Source organism: Giraffa tippelskirchi, chromosome 10, assembly GCF_054371585.1.
Source record: "Giraffa tippelskirchi isolate mGirTip1 chromosome 10, T2T-mGirTip1v1.2.pri, whole genome shotgun sequence".
Lineage (NCBI taxonomy): Eukaryota > Metazoa > Chordata > Mammalia > Artiodactyla > Giraffidae > Giraffa > Giraffa tippelskirchi.
Window position 1 is genome coordinate 150,389,960 of NC_137284.1, and position 17,484 is coordinate 150,407,443.

The 17,484-nt window shown below is 44.8% G+C and overlaps 1 protein-coding gene across 1 annotated transcript in view; it reads left to right on the plus strand.

Annotated features, from left to right (window-relative positions):
- Positions 1 to 12,417: 12,417 nt before the first annotated feature.
- The window catches only part of ARHGEF5 (Rho guanine nucleotide exchange factor 5), a 28,959-nt gene continuing 23,892 nt past the window's right edge, over positions 12,418 to 17,484 (plus strand). The window contains exon 1 of the mRNA XM_081534489.1: positions 12,418 to 12,706. The gene's annotated coding sequence lies outside the window, so the exon portion shown is untranslated. The remainder of the gene's footprint in view (positions 12,707 to 17,484) is intronic.

The following is a 17,484-nucleotide window of genomic DNA, read 5'->3' on the forward strand; positions in this document are numbered from 1 at the left end:
CCCTTGGTTGGGACTCTGAAGCTTAAGTTTCACCAGCATCACAATAAATCTACCTCTTAAAACAAGTAAAGGAAGCAGAATGTCAAGAAAAACTTTTGAAAGCTGCTTGTCATTTGAGCCACTTTTACCTATTGAAAAGCTAAATTAACAAAACAATCTATAAATTGTAGCAATATTTCCTTAGATCAGTCTCCCAAGGCAAAAGAATTAAAAGTAAAATAAACAAATGGGACCAAATCAACTTATAAGCTTTTGCACAGCACAGGAAACCATCAACAAAATTAAAAGACAGCCTACACAATGGGAGAAAATATTTGCAAAAAATGAAACCAAATGGTTAACATCCAAAATATGTAAATAGCTCCTACAGCTCAATATCAAGAAAAAACGAACAACCCATCAAAAAAGCGGGTAGAAGACCTAAATAGGCATTTTTCCAAAGAAGACATACAGATGGCCAAAAAGCCCATGAAAAGATGCTCAACATCACTAATTATTAAATCAAAATTACAATGATGTATCACCTCACCAATCAGACTTGCTATCATCTAAAAGCCTACAAATAATAGATGCTTGAGAGGGCATGGAGAAAAGGGAACCCTCCTCCACTGTTGGTGAAAATGTAAACTGGTGTAACCACTGTGGATTATAGGACTATAGAGTTTCCTTAAAAAACTAAAAATAGAGCTACCGTATAATCTAGCAATCCCACCCCGGGATTTAGAGGGATCTAAATCCGACTCCATTTAACCAGGACTTATATAAAAGGAGGGGCTTCCAGGTGGCACTAGTGGTAACACACCTGCCTGCCAATGACATAAAGACATAAAAGACGCGGGTTCGATCTCTGGGTCAAGAAGATCCCATGGAGAAGGGCATGGCAACCCACTCCAGTATTCTTGCCTGGAGAATTCCATGAACAGAGGAGCCTGGCAGGCTACAGTCCATAGGGTCGCACAAAGTCGGACATGACTGAAGCGACTTAGCATGCAAAGTAGGTCAAAGGAAAAGTTTTATACCTTTAAATTTCAAAACATGTCAATGTGTAAAACATGATTTTTTAAAAATCATATTTTGAGAAAGTTAAGACAGATTTTTACATAAAATTTACACTAACTAACCTAAAACTCTAAAGCAGCCTGAAACTGTTTAGAGGGCAGCCTATTGAAGTCCCAAACCTTCACAGGGAGAATCAATTCCATATTTGATGTAGACCAAACCAGAGTAAAGAGAGGTTGAGAAGCAGAGTGCTCACATTCAAAAGTCTCAGTAATTATTCAATGCTGCGATGAATTCATTATTCGAATTAAAACATAGTCTCAGGGATTTTTTTTTTTTTTAGTGGAACCAATAAAATTTCTAGAAAACAATTCTGTAAGCTCCTAGCAACTATTAATTCTTCCCTGAGCTCACCATCACAGTGTTTTAGCTCCCTTAATATAAGGGACCTCCTTTTTCCAACTCTGGAGAAGACTGAAAAGAGCCGTTCAGTCAGCGTTTCTTCCTTTTATTTTCTTTGGTGATTTAGAGTCGCTTTGCTAAATTCAAAGAGGACAGGATCCCTTGTGGTTCGTTGTTCAGTGGCTAAGTCATGTCCAACTCTGAACTCCATGAACTGCAGCATTTCAGGCTTCCATGTCCTTCACTATCTCCTGGAGTTTACTCAAACTTATGTCTATTGAGTTGGTGATGCCGCCCAACCATCTCATCCTGTCGCTCCCTTCTCCTCTTGCCCTCAATCTTTCCATGAACACAATGAAAAGGATCCCTTCGGAGATGGTTAAAACCCAAATCTGAGGATGCAGAGCCTAAAAGAAACAATTCTGAGATAAGAGAACAGTGGACCACTAAGTATATGGAATTATTCTGAAAATGAGAAAGCTGCCACTGATTGAGAGCTGCTAACTTAACCATTAGAATATATGAGATCAAGGTTTACAATATATGAGAAACCTTTTGTTACTTGAAAATGATGTGTTCCTAGCATGATTTAGAGCCAAGATAGCACTTCAAGATTGATCTCGGCAAAGACAGCTTCTGTGACCAAAGGCTTGTGACCTAAAGCATTTATTTCCACCAGATGGTGCTATAGCTTCTGCCAAGCAGAAGACTCAAATTTCCTTCAGGAACTAGAAATCCAAAGTATGCTAGGATTGGGGATCAAATTGGTTGATGAGTCTTTCAAAGAAGCATTTTGTACAAAGACATTCTGGTGGAGCTTGATGCGGGCTATGAGGGTGAAGGCTGTTTCCGATGATAATGGTTCCACCACCTCCACACATCCCTGGCTCAATGTCTCAAGGCTTCACACTCACCTGCTGCCCACGCCTTTCCAAAATGCTGCTCTAACCCCCGTCAGGCCCGTGTCAGGAATAGAACGTGCATATTAAGGAGTGGTGTAGAGTGTCAGCGATCATGGGAGTGTATCTCCCACACCCACCCACACTTTCTATCCAGGGGCAGCTCAAGACTCAGCCTTTCCTTACCACTTTACTCATACTTTCCTTTAAGTTTCCCTGGGTTGGTATTTTTATCTCTCTTCGGGCTTATCAGAGGCTGCTTTAGAATATTATCGTTTGCATCTAAATTCTCCAAGTTCTTCTGGGACAGAGTCCATGTCACAATCGCCCTTTGCCTATCCCACAATGAGCACCTTACCTTGAATTCATGCACAGTCCTGATATCACGAATGCAGACCATCTAAAGAAAGTGCCCAGTTGCCTTGGTAGCCTGACTAATCAGGCAGATGCTAACCACCTGGCCACTACCTAGGCGCTAGGGGTGTGATGTCTTAAGTCACAAGCTCTCTGGAACTCTTTGATCATCACCGAAAGAATAGGATTGAACTCTCCACCTAACTCTTAAATGTTTTGCTTCTGTATCTTTAATGGCTTCAGTATCCCTGTCGTGAGGGAGCCATGGAAGCAGGACTATCTGTACCATAAGGGAATTAGGACTTTTCTGCTAAAGTGAATGGCATCTCTCTCTCTCCATCTTTATTCTCGTCTCCATTTTTCTGTCTCCAATTCCGTGCCTTAGCAATCAAAACTGGGACACAGCAATACATGCTGGTCACTCCCTCTTCCTCTTGTTGCCGCAACCTCTTTGCCCCCACAGGGAGTTACAGGCAGGTAAGTGGGAACCTAGGGGTGCAGTGTCAACAGGATGCTCTGGGTCTGCTCTTAGGAGTAAGACAGAAAACGGGCTGTGCGGCTGAGCGAGTCGTGGCTGCCTTTGGAAGAATGGAATAATATGAATAAAGGTTGAAGAGTTATACTTATACCTAAGGACAATCCCTGGGGACTTTGAGAACTGGAGCAAGATACTTCAAGAGTTAGGCATTAAGGACTTGAGATTAAGAGTGAGGCCAATAACATGGTTATCAGTTTTTGCCATCAGAAGGAAAGGTGATACACAAAAACCCAACTCTTTCTTTCAATAATATGATGAGATTTTCATCTAAAAAAGATAAAATATTAAAAAAATACATATGCACATTTCCCAGCTTCTCCTAAATAAGAAAAAAATCAAATATATATCTACAAAATGATAGAAGAAAAATTTGACGTTAAGCCCACATCACAGGAATTTTTGGGACCCTGAGTCCCTCATCCTGCCACTGTTAAGAGCTGTATAAAAATTTATGTATATATGAGCATGTATTTGTGTATGCATGTACAAAAAGAATATAATGTGGCTCATAAACATATATATCCACATACACATTCACACATAAGGTAAAATTAAAGGCGGGTAAAAGAAGAAAATAGGGCAAAAGAAAAATAAAAGTAGAAGGGATAAGGGTTCACAAAGAAAAATGACTAGAACTTCAAAATTTATTCTGATTGGGAAAAGTGAAAAGCATAAGAGTGGATAGCACAATAGCATTTATATAAACTAAAAATATGTCTATAAGGAAAGCTGAGCACCAAAGAATTGATACTTTTGAACTATGGTGTTGGAAAAGACTCTTGAGAGTCCCTTGGACTGCAAGGAGATCCAACCAGTCCATCCTAAAGAAGATCAGTTCTAGGTGTTCATTGGAAGGACTGATGCTGAAGCTGAGACTCCAATACTTTGGCCACCTAATGTGAAGAGCTGACTCATTTGAAAAGACCCCGATGCTGGGAAAGATTGAGGGCAGGAGGAGAAGGGGACGACAGAGGATGAGATGGTTGGATAGCATCACCAACTCAGTGGACATGAGTTTGGGTGAACTACAAGAGTTGGTGATGGACAGGGAGGCCTGGCGTGTTGCAGTTCATGGGGTCGCAAACAGTCGGACATGACTGAGTGACTGAACTGAACTGAAAAATATGTCCAACAACACAGAGTTCTTTTTTATAATACAAAAGCAGTAAAGAAGCAAAACAAAGAAGGAAACTTGAAGAAACCAAAGGAGCCAGAGGAGACAGTGTGCCATGAAGATTGTAATCAATCCACTTTCTGCACCTGCCCACCCCAAATCAAAGTTAAACAGGAAATTATAGTAAAAAACCTAGGAAGTGCCATTATGGAGATTAGCTCCAGAGGGTGTGGAAGTTTGGAATAGAGAAGAGGGAAACTTCACCAAATAAAGTGACTTTAATGTTGAATCTTGAAGGATGTGTAAGAGTTTGCAGAAAGTAGGAGAAGAGAAAGTGTAAGCTGAGGGCAATGGAAAAGCAGGTTTCTAAGTACAATCAAAAGATAAGAAAGCAAAGATTAGAGATCATTTGTTATACTCTTTTTTAATATTAATTTGCTCCAGGTCTTAGCTGTGTCACGTGAGATCTCCGATCTTGTTTGTAGGATGTAGGATCTCTAGTCGTGGCATATGGGATCTAGTTCCCTGACCAGGGATCAAACCCGGGCCCTCTGCATTGGGAGTGCTGAGTCTTAGCCACTGGACCACCAGGGAAGTAGCAATTTGTTATACTCTTAAGTGACCATGTTGAGATGCAGATCTGGCCCTTAATCCCTGCTTTAGATCCTTGAATGGCTTCCCTTGCCCTCAGGATAAAGACTCAGATCCTAAATGTGGTCCAGCCAGGCCCCCCAGGATGTCTGGTCTCCACTCACATCATAGTTTCATTTTGTGCAGTTCCTTCCCCACATCCTCTAGATCTGAAACACTCTAGCTTTTGTTCATTTCCTAAAATGAGCCAGTGACCTTCCAGCCTCAGGGTTTTTAAATCCTTCACCTCCACCTGAAACCCTCTTCCCCATCCTCTTTGCCTAGTTCATTTCTATTCATCCTTCAGAGTCAGCTGAAATATTACTCCCAAACTATTGAATTCTCCAACTCCACAGACTTATTCTCTTAAGTTAAACATATAAACTTTCTGCACCAATTAAAATTATAATAGTTATTAAGTAATCACTTGTTTAATGTTTATGTGCTGTCATAATATAAGCTGAACATATTTGCCTGTACTCCAGGTATCTCTGGACTTCCTACTTTGGCATTCCAATCCCTGATGATGAAAAGGACATCTTTTTTGGGAGGTGTTAGTTCTAGAAGGTGTTGTAGGTCTTCATAGAACCATTCAACTTCAGCTTCTTCAGCATTAGTTGTTGGGACAGAGACTTGGATTACTGCAATGTTGAATGGTTTGCCTTGGTAGCGAACCGAGATCATTCTGTCGTTTTTGAGATTGCATCCAAGTACTGCATTTCAGACTCTTTCATTAACTACGAGAGCTGCTCCATTTCTTCTAAGGGATTCTTGCCCACAGTAGTAGATATAATGGTCATCTGAATTAAATTTGCCCATTCCCATCCATTTTAGTTCACTGACTCCCAAGATGTCGATGTTCATTCTTGCCATCTCCTGCTTGAACACGTCCAATTTACCTTGATTCATGGACTTTACAGCATTGGACTTTACTTTCACCACCAGACACATCCACAACTGAGCGTAGTTTCCGTGTTGGCCCAGCCTCTTCATTCTTTCTGGAGCTATTTCTCCGCTCTTCCCTAGTAGCATATTGGACACCTACTAACCTCGGAGGCTCATCTTCCAGTGTCATATCTTTTTGCCTTTTCATACTGTTCAGACATGACTTAGCAACTGAACAACAACAATGTAAGCTGACATGGTAAGGACTGTGTGGACCATGATATCCCCAGCCTCTTAGTCAATGCCTTGCACAAAATGGAAATACAACAAATACTATGTTGAATAATTGAGGAAATTAAATAATTGAATGAGAGTACCTCCTTGGGTTGATGAGGGTGACTGCTTGTAGACCAACTACTGGAAGTGATAAAATCTAAGAGTTGAGGTCCAATGGGATCAACTTTCTCCCATTCTTTCTATAAGGGATGAAAGGATATCCAGAGCAGGATGCTTAGTGGATCTACTGGGAGAATGGGATGAAAATATTAGAACTTGCCATTATATTTATATTCATCTCATTATTTTAAATGTCTGTTTTCTATATTATAAAGAAGTACATGTATATCATTTACAAATGAATAAAACACATATTGGGGATACTTATTGACATACTTTTATTGATAGAAGGTAGGATAAAAACTGTTTTAAATCTGCTGCTGTAGATGACAGTCTCCATTATCATTAGACATCCAAATCAGCAAAGAGCCATTTTCCAATAGCTCTGCTTGACCCAACACCACTGACAGTCCATGGGTTTGAAACAACAGCAAATTTGTAAAACTTGTTAGATGACTATGATAAAGGCCTCTGGTAAAGAACGATTGCTTTTATATCAAGAGTCCCCAATCTGGCTTCTCATCATAGTCACATGGGACACTTAAAAACAAACCAACAAACAATAACAAAGAATCTTCCCTAAATATTTTGCTGATTTGCCAGGTTTGGAAACCACTGCAAAAGAGCCAGAACTCCACTCGATGGACTTCACTGGTTTTAGGCTCTTTGCCAACAGGGATTATCACCGTTTTTATCCCCATCCTTAACAAGATTTGGGGATGGGAGAACTTCTGAAACATCTCCAAACAAAACGCTCAAAAAAAAGTCAGATTCTACAAATAATAACACTTCCGGAATTGCTAACTGAGTTGCTTACAGAATTGCAGGACAAGATTCTGCTGTCACTTTACAACTGCTGGCACACTCCGTGGCTGTAACCATTCTAGGGAAAGATATGGTCATTCTCAGATATTATTGCCCAGGTATTTTGTCCATGGGATTTCCCAGGCAAGAATACAGTAGTGGGTTGCCATTTCCTCCTCCAGGGGATCTTCCCAACTCAGAGATCAAACCTGTATCTCCTGTGTCTTCTGCATTGCAGGTGGATTCTTTACCCACTGAGCCATTGAGGAAACCCAAATAAGATGCAGATAATTAACAGTAATATATTAATATTATCCTATGATATATGTGCCCAAGTTAAAAATACCTATAGGTAAAATTTCAAGAACTGTGAACCTCTAGAGACCTAGGGAGAGTGTGAAGTCAAGCCATGAAGGATCTTGAAGGTCACACAGACTACTGAATTTGGACTTTATGCCTCCAGAGATGAGGTTCCTCTAAAGGGTTTTGTTCAGTTTTATTGAGGATAATGGACAAATAAAAATTGTGTATGTTTAAGGTACACAACTTGATGTTTCAGTATACATACACATTATGAAATGATCACCACAATGCAGCTTATTAACATTCATCACCTTACATAGTTACCACTTCTTTTTCTTTTTCTTCTCTGCTAATTCTTTACCACACTTCATGGTGAAAGGGGCTTCCCTGGGGCTTATGCTTCTATTTTGGGCATATTCCATTCCCACTATTGGTGTGCCTTTCCTCCTCTCCACCATGAAACAGAATACTTTTTAAAGACAAATCAACTCAAACATCATCTTATCCATGAAGCTTTTTCCTACTCTCCAAGCAGTACTTTCTCCTTTATGCCTGCATCACACTTTGTGTAGATCTCAACATAATACTCCTCACACTCAGTTATCCTTATTTGCTACTTGTTTCTCCTCAATTAGATTGAGAGCTCTTTTGGGGGCAGAGAGTTGGTTTTTGTATATTGAGTTCTAAAAAAAATGCATATTAATAAATGGAGGGAAAAAAATGTATTTATACATTGAATAGCATTACATTTAGGCTAGAGCCAATGTGCAAAGTTTGAGAAAAGAAATAAAGGGAAACCAGGGGAAGACATAAAGGGAAACCAAGGGTGAGAAAGAAAAACACGTTCATCAGAATAGAACAGGATAGTTAAGAACCACACTGGTCAAGTCAGGGTGGATTTAAAGGAGAAAGATGGAGCGACCACAGTTGGTCAAATTAAGAAAAGAACTGAGTTCAAAATCAGTTCAAAATCATTCAAAGGTGGGTCAGGGATCAGGTAAAAAGCAGATTCAAAAAGGCCAGAGAAGTATAGAAAGAACTGATCCTGGATGAGCTGAGGGTCATTTAACTAAGTGGGAGGCCAGAGAGCCAACAACGTGGGATGGTGGCACCAGGAAGACATCTGGTCAGGTCAGTGACAGCCCGGGGGAGAAATCCGCTGAGCTCCCGCTTCAAAAGGTCACTATAATAATCCCTTTGCTCTCAAAACCTAGAACTACACTGGACAGTTCTCTGACCTTCCCACACTGTGCTGGATCTCAAAGGCACTGACTCCAGTTAAAATGCCTGCACACCTCCCCCTCAAATCCAGACCCTTTTATTTTCTTCCCCCATTGAATACATCTCTCATTCTAAAATAACTTTCCTTTGAATTAGTTTACCTTTCCCAGCTCTTATCGCCTTCTTATTGTAAATGTATTCATTCAACGTGCACAACTACCAGGCACTGTTAGGAAAGGAAACCAGCCCATATCAATCACCTTCTACACTTGTACTAAGGCGATTCTATAGATGAGCTTAGTGAATCACCACGACAACCTAGGGAGGCAGGTGTTATTAAATATTACTTTCCCCACATAAGACAGTAGTAAAACAAAGCCTAGAAAGACAGAGGAAGCACAGGAAGGTTAATAATGCCAAATTTTTGCATTAAGTAAGTGGTGAGCTTACTTAATGACTGTGTGTTCTTAGTCATGTCTGAGTCTTTACGACCCACTGGACTGTAGCTCACCAGGCTCTTCTGTCCATGGAACTTTTCAGGCAAGAATACTGGAGTAGGTTGCCATTTCCCTCTCCTGGGGATCTTCCTTGGCCCAGAGACTGAACTGGCATCTCTTGTGTCTCCTGCTTTGCTGTTGGATTCTTTACCTGGTGAGCCACTGGAAAGTGGTGAGGATGGGATTCAAACCCACCCCTATCTGAATCTAAATTCCATTCTCTTTCTACTCTATCATTCTCTCTCCTCTCTGATCCTTTACAGAGAAAATCACCCAAGTAAAATATCAAGATCTCGGAGTAGGATGACAGACCTTATTAAGAAGCCCACTCACCAAGAACATGCATCAAGCAATGGACAAGAAAAAAAAAAGAACGCTAGCTTGCACAGTGAAGGGAAGAGAAAACTGGAGTGCTGGATGATTCCCACATTGCAAACACCCTGCAGACAGGGTTGCTCCATGGGGAAGATCAACTCCCTAAGTGGTAATTTTCAGCTTTCCTACATCTAACAACTAGTTGAAAAGTCAGATCAAGCCTTGTATGCCTAACTCTCAATGATCCCAAGATCACTGACTCAAGGGTAGTGACTTAAGAATAAAAAAAACCCAAAAACGCCGATAGGTCAAAGTTGGCAGATTAAGAGAAGGTCAAGTCTCTGAGACTTGACACTCAGAGAAGATGAAGGGCTAGAAGGAGAACCACGGGAAGCCAGAGTGGAGCAGGAAGAATAATCAGGCTGGTTTAGAAGGCAATGCCAGGGACTACAATGGTGGTCCAGTGATAAGACTGCTTCCAATGCAGGGAGCATGAGTTTAATCTCTGGTTAGGGAAATAAGATCCTACATCCCATGTGCCGCATGGTGCAGCCAAAAGATTAAAAAAGAAGAAGAAGGCAGTCCTAGCACCTCTGACCACACTACCCACACCCAGGAGATAGGACGAAACAGCAGAGATCAGTCACTTCTGCCCAGGATCCAAATGGCTCAGCTCAGCCATTAGAAATCAAGGGCTATCTCACACTCTGGACTGAGTTTTCTCTCCCAGTTGAGGAATAGACAGTTCTAGCTTAAACTTTTTGACTAACTGCACTCCCCAATCTTATCCTCTTGCTGAGCTTATGGCAAGTGAGAGGCCTGTGCTTACACACCTTAACTCTGAGTCCTGGTTTTCCCCATGTCCACCCACACCTTACACAGCAGCTCAGAGTAGGTTAAAGGCTTCTGGACTACTTAGGGCTTAACTCTTCAGAGTAATACAACCAAAGTAGCACATTCTTTAGATATAGAGATGTATCAGGACCCTACTGGAGAAGAGACCAAGTGACATTCTGTCCTAAAGCCTGTTCCGCATGCTGGTAGGCCTGGTCAGCTGGGATCAGTGCAGTAACCAATGGGCACAGTAATCTGGAAGTGGTCTAACCAACCAACTGTTGGGCTTATAGACCATGTCAGTCCTAAGAACAAAACAGAAAGCCCATTAAGATTCTACTTACCTTCTCAAGTGATGCTAGTGGTGAAGAATCCACTTGCCAATGCAGGAGCCATGGGAGACTCAGGTTCAGTCCCTGGGTTGGGAAGATCCCCGGGAGGAGGGCATGGCACCCCACTTCAGTATTCTTGCCTGGAGAATCCCATGGACAGAGGAGCCTGGTGGGCTACAGTCCAGGAGGTCACAAAGACTCAGACACAACTGAAGCCACTTACCACGCATGACTTATTTCATCACGGAAACCCATGGAGTAATGAGTGAGGTTATGGACTGATCTAATTGAAATGAACACACCAAAAATCTCTGTCCCCTACATGAGGGATCTTACCAGGTGCGTAGGGGACCACACCATAGAATGTTTTGGGTTTCCTGAAGTCTGTGAAAGTGAAAGTCGCTCAGTTGAGTCTGATTCTTTGCGACTCCATGAACTATAGAATCCATGGAATTCTCCAGGCCAGAATACTGGAGTGGGTAGCAGTTCCCTTCTTCAGGGGATCTTCCCAACCCAGGGATTGAACCCAGGTCTCCCGCATTTTGCACGGACCAGCTGAGCTAGCTACCAAGGAAGCCCTCCCTGAAATCTGTGAAGAGGCATAAAGATAGACCCACTCAACCTTGGTCTCAGAGACCAAGAAAACACAAAGTTTCCCTGAAAACATCAGAGAAAAAAAATATATAGGCAGGAGAAAATGCACAGACCTGAGATGTAGGCTTAGATATTTACATACCAACACACATACTTGTCCTGGGAAGAAGCCAGAAGGAACCTACGTCCTGCGAGATGTGAACTCAGATCATACAAAGAGGAAAGTCCTGGACAAGCTATTTTGGAGAGGCCTGGCACTGGGAGAGATGGCCTCCTAGGGAGTCAAGAGCCAAGAGGAAAGGGAAAGACAGGGGACTGGGGGATTGGGGTGGGGGGCAGGAGTGCAGGCAGAAAAGTGAAAAAGGAGCGGGATACACCCTTCTCCTGTAGGAAGAGACTGGCAGCCATCAAGCAAGAGAAATTAACATTGAAGCCTGATGATAAAGACTCAAATACAGAGGAACACAGAAAAACTCAAGAGACACAGACTGGCCAAGAGGCGAGCATCAGCAGAAAGAAGATCACCGAAGTGGGGGGCGGGGGGCGGTCAGGGGCCAGCTCAGGTAAAGACCTGGAGAAACACGCGGGAGAAGAAACCCCAGGCAGACCTGAGAGACCTAGCCGGCCCAGGAGAGGCCCCGCGATCCGCTCTCCGCTCCCACGCCCTCCGGCCGGCCCGCGGGCCCCGGGCTCCCGGCCCGGCCCGGCCGGCACTTCCCAGCTCTGACGCGGGCGCTGCCTTCACACCAATGAGGCCGCGGCGCGGAGCGGCCCCGGCCCTCCCCCAGGAAGGTGTGTCCCTGGTTTCCTCACCTGAAACTTCCGAGGAGAACCCGATCCCTCCCTCCCGGCCGGGCGGGGCGGCCGGGGCCTGCGCTGGGGACTGCCGGCCGGCGGGGGACCCGAGGGGACGCGGCGGGGGGGCGCCCGGACAGCATGTGACACTGATCCAGGTGGGTGCCCGGTGCCCGGCTCCGGGCGGGCGGCTGTGGCGCCCCGGCGGAGGGGAAGGGAGGGGGCGGGAAGCCCCGGAATCGAGGCCTTCACCTTGGGAGCAGCCCCCGCTGGCTCCGGGGGCGCGGGCTCCAGAAGTTGGGGGGGAGCGCGCGGGGCAGGTGGGCGGAGGTGGGGTGCGGGGCCCGAGCACCTGGATCTGGGAGAGGGGCGAGAAGCGGGAGGAAGGGCTCCTGCCTGGAAAACTTTGCTTCCGGCCTGGTCCCCGCCTCGGAAATGGGCACTCTGCCCCTAAGATGTTCCGCGGGCCGGTAATCAGGGCTCTTTCTTCCAAGTCTAGGCCCCGGGGAAAGCCCGCTCCTGTAATAAGGTGTAGCCGAGATTCCCTTTGTGGACGGACGCCCTCCCTGGAGGTGTTTTGCTGTCTCCTTTTTCCTACTCGGGCCGGGCCTTCCTTCGCTTATCTGCCTGTGGACTCGCCTACTGTGTGTGCGTCTAAGCTATTCGCTGGGAGCCGAGGAGGTGCCTCAACCTGTAAACAAGGGCTCGCGCCCTGCCCGCTCCCGTTTCCCCACACAGGGGAGGGCTTCCGAAGCCTCTCGCGGATCCCAGCATTGCCTTCAGAACTGGGCGAGGTAGGAAGGGCGCTGTTCAGAGCTGGGTGGGGGCGGGGGTGCTAGAACACCCTTCCGAGCCCCGATTCTGAGCATCCCTCCCAGCTCCGTTCCACGATTCTCAGATCTAAGCCCCTGCTCGCCTTCCTGAATCTGGGGTTCCCAAGCCAGATTTGCCCTCCTGTCTGCCTAGACGTGAACTCTGGCCAGGACTCTTGTCAGATTGAGGGGAAGGGTGTGTCCGACAGTCGAGGGAGGGTGACTTTTCTATCTTTTGTCCCCTTCTGTTCCCCTACTGCTGTCCAGGGTCTTGCATCCTTGGCAGCTCCAGAATCCCCAGCCCCTGACTAAAGAGCTCCCGATGTGGCCTCTTGTTCAGACTTCCTGGTTTATCTCCCAATCCCCTTACCCCCACACCCTGGGCCCTGGCAAAATGGGGATCATCTGTTCTCCAGTCTGTGGGCCTGAAACTGGAACCATGTCCATGGAGGGGGTTCTTGGGGGGCTGGGGAGGGGAAGGGATGTGGGGCGTCAATCAAATGAGACTGTCCTGCAGGAGGAATGTAGGTCATTGTTCTGGTGGGGCAGAAAGAGAAGGCAGGAGGTGGGAGGAGGAATCTCTTATCAGAAGGATGCGGTGGTTCTTAGTCAAGAGTCTTTATCATTTTGGGGTTCCTGGAGTGTATGGTTGTCCACAATGTGGTCTGTCTGAGGTTGTCTGCGGCCTCATTAAGCATAGTGTTTGTGGGATAGACGAGGAATATGTCATTCGTGGTGTCTGGAGCGGTCAGTCACAATGTGGTGTGGACAAGGATGGGATCGGGGTTACTCAAGTGGTGTATTCCCAAGCAGATGATTTACAGCATCTGGTGTAGACAGGGGTGAGTCATTCACCATGTCTGTGGAGTGAACTGGAGCTGGTCACGTACAGTGTCAACAAGGTGACCGTCAGGGTCTATGTTAAGGACACAAACAGGTCACTCACACTGCTCTGTGGATGGCACCGGGGCCACCGGTGGGTTTGTGGGGTCTGTGTTAGCATTGCCACTAACGATGGTCTGTGTGAGCCCATTGGGGCTACAAAGCAGTGAGTGATGTGATGTTTTCAGACATTAGGAAATAGATAGAGGTGTTTATTACAGCTTTCACTTGGATGGTGGGGCTTTCCTCAAATGTGTAGAATGCAGGTCTTAGCAGTTAGTGGTCCAGAAAGCTACTCTCATTTTGATGTAGCATTGAGGGCAGTAATGTCAAACAGTGAGTAAAGGCATCCGTCTATGGCTCTTATTTTGGAAAGCAAAATGAGAACATACCTTTTGATTTGGTGGGTATTTTCCTAAAATAGAATATAGATGACGCAGTGTAAATGTTACAAAGCAGTGGCTGATGTGATATTTTTAGACATTAGGAAACACAGGTGTTTATTACATTTTTCAGTTCGATGATGGGGGTTCTACCTTCCTCAAATAAGTAGAACACAGGTCTTAGCAGTTAGTGGTGCAGAAAGCTACTCTCATTTTGATGTAGCATTGAGGGCAGTAATGTCAAACAGTGAATAAAGGCATCCATGTATGGGTCTTCTTTTTGAAAGCAAAATGAGAACATATCTTTTGATTTGGTGGGTATTTTCCTAAAATAGAATATAGATGACACAGTGTAAATGCAGAAGTACCGTAATCGCGAGAGTATTTCAGTGATTTGTGGTGTAAGTCAGGATATTTGAAACTGACGCTGCTGGAAAATCCAGGAAGCATGGTCTTCAAAAGTACGCTTGGCACTTGGCGTTGGACTGAAGAAGCAGTACTGTGATGAGGGGTGCAGGTGAGGAGGAGGGATATCTTTGAAATACAAATTCACATCTGGTGAGTTGAAATAGACCAGAGCTAAGGTATTGGGGGCTCTATGGGGGAGGTTGAGTTCTGTCACACACTGTCATTGGGGTGACTTGGAGTTTTGTCCTGAAAGAAGTCGCATGTGAGCAGGGGCAGCAGATGCAAAAATGACCATGGCCTGGAGGAAGACCAGGTCACTGTGGAACCATGCTCTGTCTTTGCCTGTGCTTGAAAAATGATCATTCACCCCCAGTGCAGAAAGTGATGAGACGGTGGCTCTAAGATAATGGGAAGTGCAAAAAAAATCTCTCTCGATGCCTTTATGTGAGTAAAACCACATTTTACAGATTTCCTTTAGCTCTGTCACATTCTTGGTTTGTAATGCCTGATTCCTATAGGATTATAGCACAGGACCAAGAAGAGGCATATGGGGGCTGAGCCGGTGACCACCAGCAATGCCAAAGGGGTAAAGATGGTGTTAAGAATAGTGAGTGTCAGTGGGACACAGACATGCACTGTGTGACTAAAGTAGGACTGAAGATGTTTGTGCAGCACATTCTGTCCGTAGATACAACCTGAATGTAGCAGAAGTAAGCGTATGTATTTAGAGGCTGCTTATTTTGAGTACATGACAGTGTTTGGGTCTGTTCTTGTTGTTTAGTTGCTAAGACTCTTTTGCAGCACCGTGAACTGTAGCTCACCAGGCTCCTCTCTCCATGGGATTTCCCAGGCAAGAATACTGGAATGGGTTGTCCAGGCGATCTTCCCCACCCAAGGATCGAACCCACATCTCCTGCACTAGCAGGCAGATTCTCTACCATGGAGCCACCAGGGAAGCCTGTGTTATGGGTATAGGACTGGGATAATACACATGTCAGGGAGGCGAGACTACAGATTTAATCACAGGGTCTCCTTAGGCAGGTAAGAGCCAAGTTTCACAAAGTGTTTATGGTGAGCAAATATATTATTTAACATGTGGTTGGGAAAAGAGGGTCACGTCACAGCAGGATCATCTGTAGTGATTATAGTATTTTGTACTTAGGCTGAGTGTCGGGGGCAAATCACGCACTGTGTCAATTAACTGGAAAAGAACATAAAAGCCCTTGTACACGGTATGCTTGTGTTAGACACGGCCCTTTAGCCCATAGAGATGGTATCTGTGTGAAATGACCAGGAGCTTGTCACATGCGACAGCTGCAGGGTGGCTAGGTTCATGCTCGTTTGGTTATGTCAGGCTGTCCCCCATAGAATCTGCAAGGGTGGTTTAGTGTTTGTGTGTGTGTGTGTGCGCGTGCATGTGTGTGCTTATGTGAGTGTCTATGCATGTGCAATATCTCAGCAAGATAGCCGGCATTGAGGGTGGTGGGTTTCCTCTCTAAGCTTAGACCAGACAGGGAAGCATGAGTCCAGGTGGAGCTGTGAGTTCTATAGGGCCCCAGGGTCTCCTCCAGACTAGTGACCGGCCAGCTTGCTTACAGCTGGACTTCCGGTTGCTCATGGTAGACTGAAGTCAGGAGACCATAGTTTGAGTTCACCTGTACATTTGCTCAGGAAACTTGAAGGTTAGCTGACTTTCACTTTCCTCATCTGTAGATTAGACAAAATTTTCTTTGTGTCTCCAAAAGTCCATCCTGCTCATAAATCCTATATTTGTCTCTTACACTTTCTTTCTTTCTCCCAAAATACTTAACAATTCCTGACATTTCTATTACCATCAGTGTTACCAATCCTTTTTTTACTTTTTATGTTGCCTTCTTTAATCTTTATTAGAACTCTTTGCAAACGGTATATAGTATCCCCTTTCTGAAGGTAAGAAAAAAAAAAGTTCAAATACATGATTTCTACAAATCTGTTAAAATTAGCAAGACACGAAAAAGGCAGAACTTAAACTTGGACAACATTCTTGTAAGTCTGTGTTCTTCCTTCCTTCATCCGTGCAATAAATCTTTGTTGAGGGCCAACTAAGCTGCGGGAAGAAGGAATTGAACAGTTAACATGGTGGCATCTGTGTTTTCATGAAGCTCATGTAGTGTCTATTCAGATAACAGACACCACATGCGTAACTCCAAGTGTGAAAGAAGTGGTCAGATGTCCTCTGGGCAGGAGAAGAGGACTCCAGGTAGCAGAGCCACACCTGTGAAGGCCTGCAGGTGACAGAGGAAGGGGAGCTGAAGGCTCTGAAAGCCAGTGGGATGGGGGAGGTGCTGACCGATGAGGATGCTGCTGGAGGGAAGACAGAGGCCAGGTTGTGGAGGGCATGTAACCCACGATGTATATTTGGGTTTCATCCCAATAGTTAGAGACTATTGAAGAAATTTAACCAGAAGTGGGGCTTTTGATCACTCAGGCGCTAAGGAGAAAATGCCTTGGAAAGAGGGCAAGAGAAGCTGTGTGGAGGCCAGCGGCCAGCTGCAGTGACCTGGGTACGAGAGGGCAGCCGCATGGACCAGACTCTAGCAGTGGAGATGGAGAAAAGTGGACAGACTTGAGTGAGATTTAGGAGAAAGGATCCAGAGGACTTGGTGCTTGATTAGATATGGGGAATGTCAGCCAGGAGGGAAATAAGAATTTTATTCTATCATGGAAAAATATTTACCGAATGCTTCGTATGGGCCAGGTATTATGTCCTGTTGTTTAGTCGCTAAGTCGTGTCTGACTCTTTGCGACCTCATCATGGACTGCAGCTCACCAGGCCTCCCTGTCCCTCGCTATCTCCTGGAGTTTGCTCAAGTTCATATCCATTGAGTTGGTGATGCCATCCAACCATCTCATCCTGTGCTGGCCTCCTCTCCTTTTGCCTTCAATCTTTCCCAGCATCAGGGTCTTTTCCAGTGTTCGGCTGTCCTAGGTATAGACAGTTGAGCAAAACAGATGTTGTTCTTGATCTTGTGAAGCTCATTGTTTGAGATTGATGATAAACTAAAATACACACATAATTACATAATTATAATTGCATAAGTGCCACAA